Genomic DNA, 13,669 nt, shown 5'->3' with positions numbered 1-13,669 from the left:
TTTACTATCACAACATTTTTTTACGACATCGAGTTATAGCTTTTTCTTCCAAACTGTATTTACAAAATAATGGTCCACATCAGAAATTGCTTCATAAGGCAAGTCATTATAAAAACTTTGTTTTAAAATTGGTGCATTTTCCTTAAACCTCTGAAAACTGTCTAAGTAAAGTAGAGAAAAACGCCTATGCGTGTTATTGGAAAATTTTAGGAATTCTTACTTCTTTGTTTTTCCACGAGACTTTCTAAGGACTTTGGTAGGAAAAGAAGGAAATTACCGCATTTTATAATTCCGCTGTACAGTGTAATACACGTTCTCTGACCGTAAGGGCTCCCAGAATAGGAATCTATGATCTGTGGTTTACCATTAATTACCGTAAGATCAAACATTTATTTGCCGCTAATGGTATGCTAATGGTGGCTTTGACAGAACGATAGGCGTGGTCCCAGTATAAAGTGCTACCAGCAAGAATCGTTAGCACAAAGGTCAAAAACTTATTACAAGATTCTCCTAATGCTACTATAATGTAGTGAAAATTTACGAAAAGTTAACATGTATACATAAAATCAATAAATCAAGAACACTAAAATTGAAACAAGTTAAGTTTAAAGTATTCGAATTAAGGTAAATAATAAACAAACACTTGATTCATAACGAAGCGAAAAATTAAGTATTAAAAAAGTAAAAAGCATTATACTAATTTGTTTAAAACCAAAAAAAAATGAAACCATAATTTCTTTAAAACGCCCATTTAACAAACTACCACCCAGCCCCCTGTGGTGGGGTCCTTGGCGGTCTGGAGGGGGCTTATAACCTGTGGCTGGTCACTGTGGGATGAGTTTGGTCTGCACCCATCCGCTCCGGAAGGGGCCTCGAATTCGACCAGTCAGTTTAAGTCATAGTATGTAACACTACTATAAGATAAAAAAACTTGCTGTTTCATCAAATATAATAGTGATCACACGTTGTCAGTAACTCTGGAATTGGCTATTCTTCAAGTGTGTTCTGTGGAAATTCAGGTATAAATCTAATATTTTCTTCTCTAGTTATTGAGGGATACTAGTCGGTTATAAATATTGGTACTAATGCTGCAACTTCTTCTTCAGGTTTGTCCTTTGGAAACTTGGGTATAAATATAATTTTTTGTCTACTGTTGTTGGGGGGTGGCATCAGCTGACAACACATATTTTTTCATTGCTCCTGACTGGGGGGAATTCGCCAATAAATTTAATATCTTCTTGGATTGGCAAGTGGAAGAGCGTCCAAGAGTTTTAAAAGTATTTTTGGCTGAATTGTGGTACTCCTCTCTCATTACTGGTGATACACTTTGCATATTGTCTCTAATGTATTCAGATATGAGTTGTATTAAAATGCATCTATTTTATTCATCATTTTTAATTGATATATTCATTTTATTTGTTACTGTTAACTTCGAACTTCCTCTAAGATTGATGAAGAGAATGAGAAAACGGTTATGAAGAGAAATTTTGAGTTGTTTATAAGCAGTAGTATAGAAAACACGGGTTCTGTCCCACCTAACTCATCCATTCAATTTACATCATTTTCAGTCCATTTTACATTATTGTAATATCAATTATTGTACATTTTCTTAATTTTTCATTCTTACATTCAACATGAAAACAGGTCATTAAAAATCAAATTTGGTCTTATTTTCATAGCTTTCACAATGTGAATACTGGTTCTAGATAACTCCATCAATTTACCTCTCAATTAAATTCACACCATTTTAAATTAAAATTTTCAACATTTTTATGATTTCCCATCCTGAGCTTTGAGATCGTAACAGGTCTTGTGAAATAAGGGTTTAATTATATTCCATTCTTCATATGCTACCTGTATAATAAATTATTTAGTGGACAGTTAAAATATCTTTATAATTTACTTTATCTTTATTTTTCTTTCAATACCCTTTAAAATCATACCTTTATCTGATTTTTGAATTTTTTTTCAAGATCGGCTGCTTTAGAATCAAAACGCATAAGTGCAAATAGATAAACCACTTCACCTCTAAAATGAATAGTAATAAAGATTTTATTTCCATGTTTAGTTTTAACACATTTCATTCCTGTAATCATGTATTCCATTCCAATGTCTAAATCTTCTTTCCTAATAGTTCTATTATATTTATTTAGTATTTTCATTTCGTTAAAAAGTTTCTCAATTTATTAATAAACTATTTTATTAAACAAATTTCCAAATCGAAAATAATTTATATATCAACATATTTTGCAATCAATAACTTTCATTCTTTCTGAAAATATAACACAGTAAATAGTATATCGGTCAGTAAGTATTTGATCTAATAAAAGTTTGATTTCTATATCAGCAGTTGATCCACTTCGATAAATATTCAATTCATGCTTTGAAACATAAAAACGAAATATACTGTTTCAATATCGTTGTAATTTACAATTGTTCCACTATCAACATTTTTATGTTTATATACTAAATGAAAAAAATCGTTGATAAGCGTTAGAGTAATCTTCATTCATCATGAAAATCACTAAAACCGCATTTAAAACCTCTCTTGTGGATATTTATACCCATTTATTCTCACTTCAATTCAATTAGTGTTCATATGGTCAAATACCATATTGTTTTGCCTATAACTGTTATCTTTTACGTATTTCTGTAGTACATCAACAATTTTAGCTGTATAATAGCGTTCACTGACAACCCGCTATGTTAATTCTTTATCCGTTTTATTAACACTTTTATAGGTATTACACGCTTCCAATCTTAATTCAAATGAGCCGCCCTTTCCTAATCTAGCTTTTAATTTTTCCACCTTTTTCGCTAATCCGGCTTCTAATTGAGTTGATATGGGTAAACTGGGATGACATACTGGTAACATCCATGATAAATGCTTTACATGTACTTAAAAGTTTTGAGCTCAAGATTTTATAATCATATTGGGAAAATCGTGTCTTTTTAATATAATTTGGCGTATAACACTCTAAAAACACGATTTACATCTTGAATAAACCCAAATAAGCGTGATGATTATAAATACATACTGATCACGTGATATTATTTTTTTTTATTAAATCTTGCCGTTAAACGCGTTATTTCGTTTTGTTGTAATGGTTCCACCACCTCCTGCAACCGGTGTAAAAGTGCTTTCAAACTCATTTTCTGCTTTAAAGGAATCAACAGATTGGGTATTATGTTCATACTGAAACATATTAGTAGCTACGCTTCAACTATAGTCATCTGAAAATTCTAATGATTTTTTAACAGCAGTCGTTATACCTACTTAACCAATACTTCCAATACATTTTCCATTGATAATATACTCGGTATTTCTGAAAAAATTAAAACCATTATTGGTTAAAGTAGCTTCTTCATTATTTTGTATCTTTGATTCACACCATCGTGTTATTTTCACTTTTGCATAAAGGTAACTATCACTCGGAAGAATCCAAGATTCCATATATTTTAAAATGAAATTATAGTTGAATTGTTGAAATACATTCACATTTTTTCCCCTAATTTATGTATATTCCTATTTGGTTGTAGAATCATCAAAAACAGGCTTTTTAATTATTTCCCATTAAGGAGCAACAACTTGATTCACTGCCATTTATAAACAGAAGAAATTATTAAATAAACTTTAAGATTTTCAAATAGTGGAGGTTGATCTTCGACTGTCACAGAGGGTGTCAACAAGAGCATCACCGGGGATTTAGTTTAAGTCCCTTCCAGAAAAACATTGCATCCATTCAGCCTTTCCTCTGTTTATCATGATGTTTACTGAAATATCTCTTATTATTTGAAACTATATCTTTTAAAGATCTCGCATTATTTAACACTCTTTGATTATAATCTATCCAATCTTTTCCATATTCAATCGCTCTATTTTTAAATAGTTTCAGTCGATGTTTAATCATAGTGTTGTACATGGAACGAGCTTCATCTTTTATATTTCTTAGGGACATTTTGAGTATGACGATATCAATGAAAATTGACGATACTTTTAAAGGAACTACCAATCCCACTACCATACTGTCTTGTATACAATAATTGTATCTGATTGATCAAAATTTATTATAGATAAATTTTATTACATAATTTCGTTAATTTTTTTCAAATCCAAAAAATTCAATATTCTCTCCATTCAGATCAACAAATCTACCTAATTGGTTAGTCATAGTCATTTTTAGCACGTTTATATATCTGTTTTGATCAATTGGAATATATTGTCTTTCTATAGAAATGTCAGAGAGCGGCGTTCCAGGTTCTGGTTTTGGAGCAAACCTCCAGATTACATCAGAGGCTGTATTCCTATTCACAATTGAACTATCCACTAATGAGCAGTGGATATGTATTTTATCAACGTTTCTTGTAATATTAGGAACTTTAGTACCAAAATTATATTTACTACATAGTTCAGAAAAATCCTAAAATAATTATAAATCCATATTAACCCGAAATTTGCAATTATCTTTCAAAATGATAACAAATTTTATTGTTGCTAGATTGGGAGGTATATTGATTGGACATCGACCAAGGGATGAATTGGAATAACGATTTAAGAATAGTTTAAAGCCACTTTATTATATAACCCGTTGGGTATAACGACGTTAACCCTTTCATCCTTATTTTTTTCCTTGTATTCAAACGTGTTGTTTTTTAAATTGATCGCTAATATTATGCAACGAGTAACATAGTGTATATTGAGTTAAAGCTATTACATAATCTCTATTTTGACCTAAAGTGATCGGATTACTTGTATAAGACAGTTCGATTTCAATTTTCTTGCTACCAATAATAATCCAAACCATTTATTAAAAAGTTATCTTTCTTAATGAAATTCAAATCCTCTGATATTGTTGTAAATAGTATTATAGTTATTTTTCCTAATAATTTTATTTTTGAATAATGAATCGAGCAGGTAAATAGCTTCATCTCTCACATCATCAGATGTATTTCCAGCAGCTCTGTTATCTAGCAAACTATATAATATTTCAATCATATCATTTGCATTCATGTAAATTCCCGTTCCTTACTGAGGCTGTATAACATCAAAGTTATCTTTAATGGATTTTATACTTCTTCTGTAGATTTTTACGAACTGAGACTTTTTTCTAATTCACTAGATCACACCTTCATCTTTCCTCCGTAATTTTGATTAAATTTTCAAGATTCGCCTATTGCCTCATTTAAATGTGTATAATTGTCTAAATAAAAACTAGGCATTTCAAAACAGGATTGAGTAGGATCACAGTCGAAAGGCTATTGATTTCTTCCAAAATCTAATTTTCATCCCAGAATCAAAATTAGCAATGAAATTTGGCTTGTTCGAGGGTAAGATAGCTTGACTTGAGTGAGCTTGATTGCTTGCTTGTAAACTTAATGTTTTGCTTAAAGATTCACATAATTTTTTCAATCGTCTTTTCAAATTTATGTAATTTTCATCTAATATATCAGTAATCATAATTGCATTTTCATCTTTTGCTTTAATCATTGGATCAACCAATTTATCAGCATAGTCACGAAATCCAGCCTGCTCTAAAGAACGTTCTTGAACTATATTTCTTTGTATTTCTCTACTCTTGACTGTACTTGCTAATAATTTGTTCAACTTTTTAGGATCCATTTATGAAATGAAAGTTTTATTGAATAGCTTTCGATAGTTCTTTTTCGTAAAAACCACTAATAATGAATTCACCAGTTTTTCTGACAGTTCATACGTTATAGGGGTTGTATGTTTCACTGCATCTATTTGAAACACTTCAGTTATATAATTTGGTAGGTTACCTTTATCAAAACACCCTTACTTTTATTAATTCTAACCAAATAACCAACATTGAATTCGTTTATGGATGGTTTTTGAGCTTCGACATTAGGAAATAAATTAGTGTAGACCATGTTTTGATTTCTTTTGTTACTCGCTTCTATTGGTTTCATTTTGATTGATCGATGATAAGAATTGTTATAATTATCAACGAAAAAGAGTAATACGTCTATCCAACGTTTTGTATTGTTATGATTAAAATATTTCTATAGTTTCTCTTTGATTGTTTTATTGATCCGTTCAACAATTTGAGCTTTCATTCATTTTCAGATGAGAACCAATGAATTTCATGACTATTAAAAAATACTTGAATGTTTTTATGACAAATTCTTTACCTTTATCTGTTTGTAATTTTTAGGTTTTCTGTTTTTAAATAAACCCAAAAAAAGTATTAATAATATTATTACCCGTTCTATCCTTTAAAGGAATACACCAAGCATATTTACTAAAACAATCGATGGCTTTAAGGATATCGTAAAAATTATTGTTTTCACTTTTATACTGTTGCATGTAAACCAAATCTGCTTGCTACTGGTCGTCGATACTATGAACGTAAACGCGTCTTCTTTTAAATGTGTGATATGCTGGATAGTGTAAAGAGTAACTATTTTGATTTTGCAACATTTTTTGGTTTTATTTATTGATACAGTAAAACCATGTTCTTTTAATTTTCTATGTAAATCATCAATCCCTGAAAAGTTTGAATAATAGAGTTCTAAAAGTTTATTGTCTACGATACTCTTCCCAGTACAAAAAAACTTTCTTTTATCCAGGGATTTTGCTCGTTGCTTTCTTTTTTAAAATGATTTTTCTTGCGACCAAAAATGTACAAATATCTGTAATCATTGGCACGTCATTTCCTTTTGTTACTCTCCGAGTTAAAGACTCGGTTGCATGTGTTTATATCGCATACAATAAATCTCCTTTTATTACATATTTAAACTATTAAACAAATTTCAATTATTAAACCTATTAATTAACCCTAACAGACTTCTACGTTCTCAGTAAAGTCTCAGGAGTAGCAAATAGCAAGAATTAAAATTACTCAGACTTGACTATTTCTTAGAATTGGAATTTTGTTTAATAAAATCAGCTCTTAATAAATGGCTGACATAGCAGAAGTGATTAAAAATTTTTCACAACGAAAATCCAGAAAAGCCCTGATAAGAAATCAATTGCCGCATTAAGCAATTAATGAATTTTGGTTATTTTTCAAACATAATAATTTAAAGACTATTGGCAAAAAAACTTAAAATATTCAATACCATCAATGATCATCTTCATAGTGACATATCAATATAAAAAAAGGATAAAGATCCTCCAGAGCCATTGCTGGTGCATAGGGCGTCGAATCGACGTTTCAGTTGCTGGGTATTTTTACAGGAACAAGTAGCAAGCTTGTCGCCCAACCTTGCTGTGGCGGGGATCGAACCCTGGGCCCCGTATTGCCAAGCAGAGTGGCAATCCACTGTGCTACAACAGGTTAAATATCAATATGCGATCACTATATTCAATGTTCACAAAATGTAAAAATAGAAAAAGACAAAAAGCAGTATTACTATAATATTGAAACTGAATTAAAACTAAAATTAGAAAATGATATCAAAGAAAAGAAAAAAATATTTTAAATTTAAAACTTCAAATTAATAGTGTACGAAATAAAGATATTACTGAACTTGAAAAAATTTTTAAATCAAAACGGATTCCAAGTGCTGGAGTTTATAATGAAGTGAAGAATAAAGTAAAAAATTATTTTAATAATAAAATAGAAGTCAATAAAAAGGAAGGTGATAAAAATCGATAATTCATTCGAGTTGTAATTGGTAGATAGAGTGTTAAAAAAGAACGGAATATTGACATCTCTAATTTATTTATAAATAAGAAAAAAAGAGAAGTTCCAGATATTCCAGTGTGTATTTTTAAAGAAGAAACACATTATAATAAGCCAAGTTTTCAATGGAGTGGAGAAAATCCCCTTACATTAATTTCATTAAATCATTAATTTCAATTAATTCAAATGGAACTGATTTGGACCATTTTTACTCTATTGTTGGATATTTAAATATTATTGTGAATGATAGAGATGGTTACAGACTTCAATTTACAACACGTGTAGTATTTTATTCCCAGAAGGATAATGCAGAACTAGAACCTATCCATTATAATAGCTACTTCAGGATTTTTAATAAAAATAATGACATCGAACAAAGCTATCTAAATTAAAAGCACATGAATATACACACATTATTCATAAAGAATACATCCAGATTAGGCTTAAAAATTGAAAGCGTCGATGGAATCGACTATCGATTGACAAGACTACCAAATTATTTGGGAGGTACTCATAAAGAATTCCCAAAATTTGTAAAAAGAAAAAATTGTTGCATTAAAATGAAAAAGTATGATAGTAAATGCTTTCTTTGGTCGATAATCACTTATATTCACCCACAAAATGTCAGAGATGTTGATAGACTATCATAATATAATCCCAATGAAAATGAATCCGACTTTTAAGGGATTACTATTTTTCCAATGGATATTCAAAATATTTGTAAATTTGAAAACAAACATAATGTTAAAATTTGTTTAGTTGAAATATGTGAAAATAAAGTGGTTAGACCTCATATTCCTAAAACTGAGATGAATGGGAATACAGCTAATTGGCTAATTATGTGGCTAATTAACTCTATTTTGATAATCATTATTTTTTAATTAAGTAGATTGTTATCATCACAGATTTCAAAACAAAAAATAAAAATGAATCGATGTACATTCTGTGAAAAACATTTCACACAAGAGCAAAAGTTTAAAAATATTCTAAAAAGGAAAACTGTGAAGATCCTGTCATCATTACGGCAAAAACAGGATCAAAAATTGAATTTGAAAAATTTAGCGAAACAAATGAAAGTGCATTACTGCATTATAGCTGATTTTTAATCGTATAATGATGAGTTTAATCAAAAGAAAGGTAAAAAGACAATTAAAGTAGCAGAGCAAAAGCCATTTGCTTGTGAATTCCAAGTATGTTGTTCTTTTGTTACAACACAAAATAAATATTACCAACACTTTTGTGAAGATGCTAGCGTGCATTTTGTAACTAAAATAACCAAAGTGTGTGCAGAAATAGCCCATGAGTGTAAAAATAGACAGAGAGATCACGGTTATATACAAGGACAAGTAAGAAAAAAAAAATGGAATAATGCAATTATTAAAAGCTGTCCTATTTGTGCGAAGGAAATAATAGATAATAATTTTAATTTAGATCACGACTACAGGGAAAAATCAGCGATAATTTACCATGTGAAAATCCCGATAAGCCTCAAAACATAATTTACCTCTCATAAATCCAAAAAATCACTAGGAATCTTAAAAAAGTATGCACACAAAATAATCTGTTTGTCGTATTTACTAATAATTTGAAAATCATAAATCTCCTAAATTCTGTTAAAGATAAAACTCCAGTTACTCACCAAAGAGATGTCTATCAAATACCATGCGACTGTGGCAAATTCTATGTAGGGAGAATTCATCAGAATTTCGAGATACGCCTACAACAGCATAAGGATGATATCACCAAAGCTCTGAATTCTAACATTACTTCTGTCTCTTTTGATTCTGCTTTAAGTAGCCATCTTTTTGAAATTCCTCGCCACAAAATACTTTTTGAAGAATCCGCCATTATTAGCAATGATCTAGTTATAAAGCAAGAAGTTTGAGAAGCAATTGAAATCAGACTTAAGATTAGTAATAATAGTTACTTAAATGACTTGGGAGAATATTCATTAAATGCGTTATACAGAAATTTAATTAAAAAATGGCCTTACGAAATAATAAAAAAAAACAATAGATATTAACACAGAACCTGTCACAAATAGACCTATGAGATCAGCAGCCAAATAAGCAAGGCTGGCATTAAAAACATGTTTTTAAATCATTCTCCTTCATTTCAATGAATTACCACGCTTCATCACAATTTATTTATCAGTCCTGGTTGAACTCGTAAATATCTAAGGATTTGGAAGAGTATAAGTTTCCTAAAATATTGTACACTTCAGAAAATGAGAAATTTGATTCCTCCAAAACGTTATGATGATTCAGCAATGAATCCAAAACGTTAGTACTAAGAAGAGTAGGCATGATAAAATTTTATTGCTTTGGGTCAACAAAGCAAGAATATGTTTAGTTAAAAATTCCTTACTCCAAAGATACAGGATTCGTTTTTTTTTTTTTAAATAACCAAAATAACTCTGTTATACGAAGCAGAGATTCATCCCCTTGTAAATATATATATATATATATATATATATATATATATATATATATATATAAATAAGTTGTTTGTCTGTGCGTCTGTCTACTGACGTCATGTTTGTGTGTCGACTGACGTCATGTTTGTCAACTGACGTATCTATCTATCTATATATATAAAAATAAGTTGTCTGTGTGTCTGTCGAGTGACGTCTTGTCATCATGTCATGTCGTCATGAAGTTAGTTGTCGTCATGTTTGTTATGACGATGACGTCATCAAAGGTATTTAAGACATTCGTTCATGGAAAAAATGTTTAATTGTAAAATGACTGAAGAACCTACAATGGCAACAGCCGAGGAAGCTGCTCAAAGAGTCTATGCCAAAAAAACTTGCTGCTGATAGAGAAAGTAAGAAAAGAAAGCGTGCCGAGGAATCACAAGAACAGCAAGAAAACAGGCTTGCGGCTGATAGAGAAAGTAAGAACAGAAAGCGTGCCGAGGAACTACCAGAGCAACGCGAAACCAGACTTGCTGCTAAAAGAGAAAGTGAAAAAAGAAGGCTTGCCGAGGAATCACAAGAACAGCAAGAAAACAGGCTTGCGGCTGATAGAGAAAGTAAGAAAAGAAAGCATGCCGAGGAATAACAACAACAGCGTGAAATTAGGCTTGCGTCTCAAAGAGAAATCACCAAAAGAAAGCGTGACGAGGAATCACAAGAGCAACCTGAATATTTTCGTCTTTATTCAGGTACAGCCCAGTCGATGATTATAGCTTGAGTAGATCTGTTCAAATCGGGACTATGTCTAAAATTTGTCCCTATTGCATGGCCTTGAAATTTAATGGTGAAACAATGGGAATGTGTTGCGCCTCAGGAAAAGTTAAACTTCCTCTACTGGCTGCACCACCAGAGCCATTTGGACTTTGCTTACTGGAACTACGTCAGAATCTAAGCGTTTTTTTTTTATCATATATCAGAAAATATAACTCATGTTTCCAAATGACGTCGTTTGGGGCCCAAATCGAAAATCCAGATCAATTTATGCCCACTTTCAAAGTAAAAGGACAAATTTATCATAGAGCAGGGTCCCTACTACCATTCTCAGGCGAGAATCATAGATTTTTACAATTGTACTTCATCAGCGATAGAAATTCTGAATTGAATAAACGGTGCGAAATTTCTCCCGACGTTGAAAGGACAATCGTTTCCCAATTGCAACATGTTTTCCACGAAAATAATGATTTAGTGCGTCTGTTCAAAACAGCCATCGATTTGATGCCTTCTGATACGAATAAAATTGTTATTTCCGCTGACAAAACGCCTCCTGGCCAACATGTACGTAGATACAATGTTCCAACTATCGACGAAGTGACAATCGTTATGGTCGGTGATCAGTTTTTACCTCGAGATATTATTCTTCATAAGCGAAACGCACAGTTGGTAAGAATTGCTGAAACTCATCGATGCTACGATGCCCTACAATATCCCATCATTTTTTGGGATGGAGCTGACGGCTATCACTTTAATATTAAATTGATAAATCCAGCCACTAACAAAGAAATGAATAAGAAATGCAGTGCAATGCATTATTATTCCTATAGGCTAATGATTCGGCAGGATGAAGAGAATTAAATTTTAAAATGACATCAATTGTTTCACCAATAAGTCGTTGATATGTATGCAAAAATTGAATCAGAACGTTTGCTACTTATCCGTCTGAATCAGACCAAGCTCCACTCTGAACAATACATTCATTTGCGAGATGCAGTTGTAAATGACGGTAATACCACAAACGTTGGAAAATTAACGATTTTACCTTCGTCATATGCTGGCAGTCCCCGTCATATGCATAAATATGCTCAAGCGTATGTTCGTCTCTATGATCGTCCAGATTTACTTATTACATTTACAAGAAATCAATCTTGGGACGAGATACAGCAGCTTTTATGTCAAGGACAATCGGCGGTTCATAGACATGACATTACGGCCCGTTTCTTCCGGCAAAAGTTTAAATCACTGATAAACTACATAGTAAAACTTGAAGTGTTTGGGTCAGTGCGATGCTGGATGTACTCAGTGGAATGGCAAAAACGAAGATTGCCACACGCACATATACTAATCTGGCTACATTATAAAATTACTTCTAACGAAATTGATGATTTGATTTCCGCTGAAATACCTGATGAAAATGTCGATAAGGAGTTATATGATATTGTTGTAAAAAATATGATACATGGACCTTGCGGTGCCCTGAACGAAAATTCACCATGCAGGGCCAAAGGAAGGTGCAAAAAGCAATATCCTCGACTTTTAGTACCCAACACAAATACTGGCAATGATGGTTACCCACAATATAGAAGAAGATCTACTGAAAAGTGGCGGTAAAACAGCCATAATAAAGAATCGTAACGGTACCACCATCGAAGTAAATAACCAGTGGGTTGCTCCATATTCCCCATTATTGTCAAAAACATTTAATGCACATATAAACGTTGAATACTGTAGCTCCGTAAAGGCAATCAAATACATATGGTAAATACGTCAACAAAGGCAGCGACATGGCAGTTTTTGGCTTGCAGTCCGAAATCAAAGATATCGACGAAATCGTACAATATCAGGCTGGAAGATACATAAGCAGTAATGAAGCTGTTTGGCAAATTCTTTCATTTCCTGTACATGAACGTAGTCCAGCTGTTTTTCACTTAGCGGTACATTTACAGAATGGTCAACGTGTTTATTTTTCGGAATCCAACATGCAACAAAGAGCCCTGAATCCACCGGATACAAAGTTAACTGCTTTCTTTTCGCTATACAAAAATGATTCTTTTGCAAAAAAAACTGCTGCATACTGAAGTGTCTTCGTATCACACGTGGAATACTAAAAATAAAGTATTTGAACGTCAAAAACAGGGCAAGCCAGTCGACGGCCAATCTACCATCTTCAAAGATACCACGATAGGAAGACTCTACACCGTTCACCCCAATCAACATGAATGCTTTTTTCTACGCCTGCTTTTGGTGAATGTACCCGGTCCGACGTCCTTTGAGTATTTGAGAACTGTAAACGGTACTATACATGACACTTACCGTAGTGCATGCCAAGCTCTGAATTTATTGGAGAATGACCAACACTGGGATAACTGCATCATTGACGCGTGCAAAACGTCAACTCCAAATCAAATTCGTGCATTGTTTGGAATCATTCTAAGAACTTGCTCTCCTTCAGCTCCTACAGAGTTATGGGGAAAATATAAATCGAAAATGTCCGAAGATATACTCCATCGAAAACGGTTAGAGACGTCAGATATGACTTTTGATTTTACATCAAAAATTTATAACTACACTTTAGTTATTATAGAAGATTTGTGCGCATGTATGGCAAACAAACCTCTTCAGGATTTGGGAATGCCTTCGCCTAATCGTACCGCTGCCGTTTCGACATGTGTAGAATTGGATCATGAACGAAGTTACAGTACGAGTGATCTATTGTCGTATGTACAAAATAACATTTCCAAGTTAACGTCGGAACAAAAAGACATTTATGATACGATAATGCATTGTGTCGATAACAACGTTGGAGAAATTTTCTTTTTGGATGCGCCAG

At 32.2% G+C, this 13,669-nt stretch overlaps 1 long non-coding RNA gene across 2 annotated transcripts in view; it reads left to right on the top strand.

The window, feature by feature from the left end:
- Window positions 1–905: 905 nt before the first annotated feature.
- Window positions 906–13,669, top strand: part of LOC136024638 (uncharacterized) — a 35,153-nt gene continuing 22,389 nt past the window's right edge. The window contains exon 1 of one of the 2 annotated variants that reach the window (XR_010616870.1): window positions 906–1,019. This is a non-coding gene — a long non-coding RNA (uncharacterized LOC136024638). Of the gene's footprint in view, window positions 1,020–1,055; window positions 1,107–13,669 lie in introns of those variants that run through there. The other variant, XR_010616869.1, reaches the window with a different exon arrangement.

This window comes from Artemia franciscana, chromosome 3, assembly GCF_032884065.1.
Source record: "Artemia franciscana chromosome 3, ASM3288406v1, whole genome shotgun sequence".
NCBI lineage: Eukaryota > Metazoa > Arthropoda > Branchiopoda > Anostraca > Artemiidae > Artemia > Artemia franciscana.
This window is presented reverse-complemented; position numbering and strand designations above follow the sequence as displayed.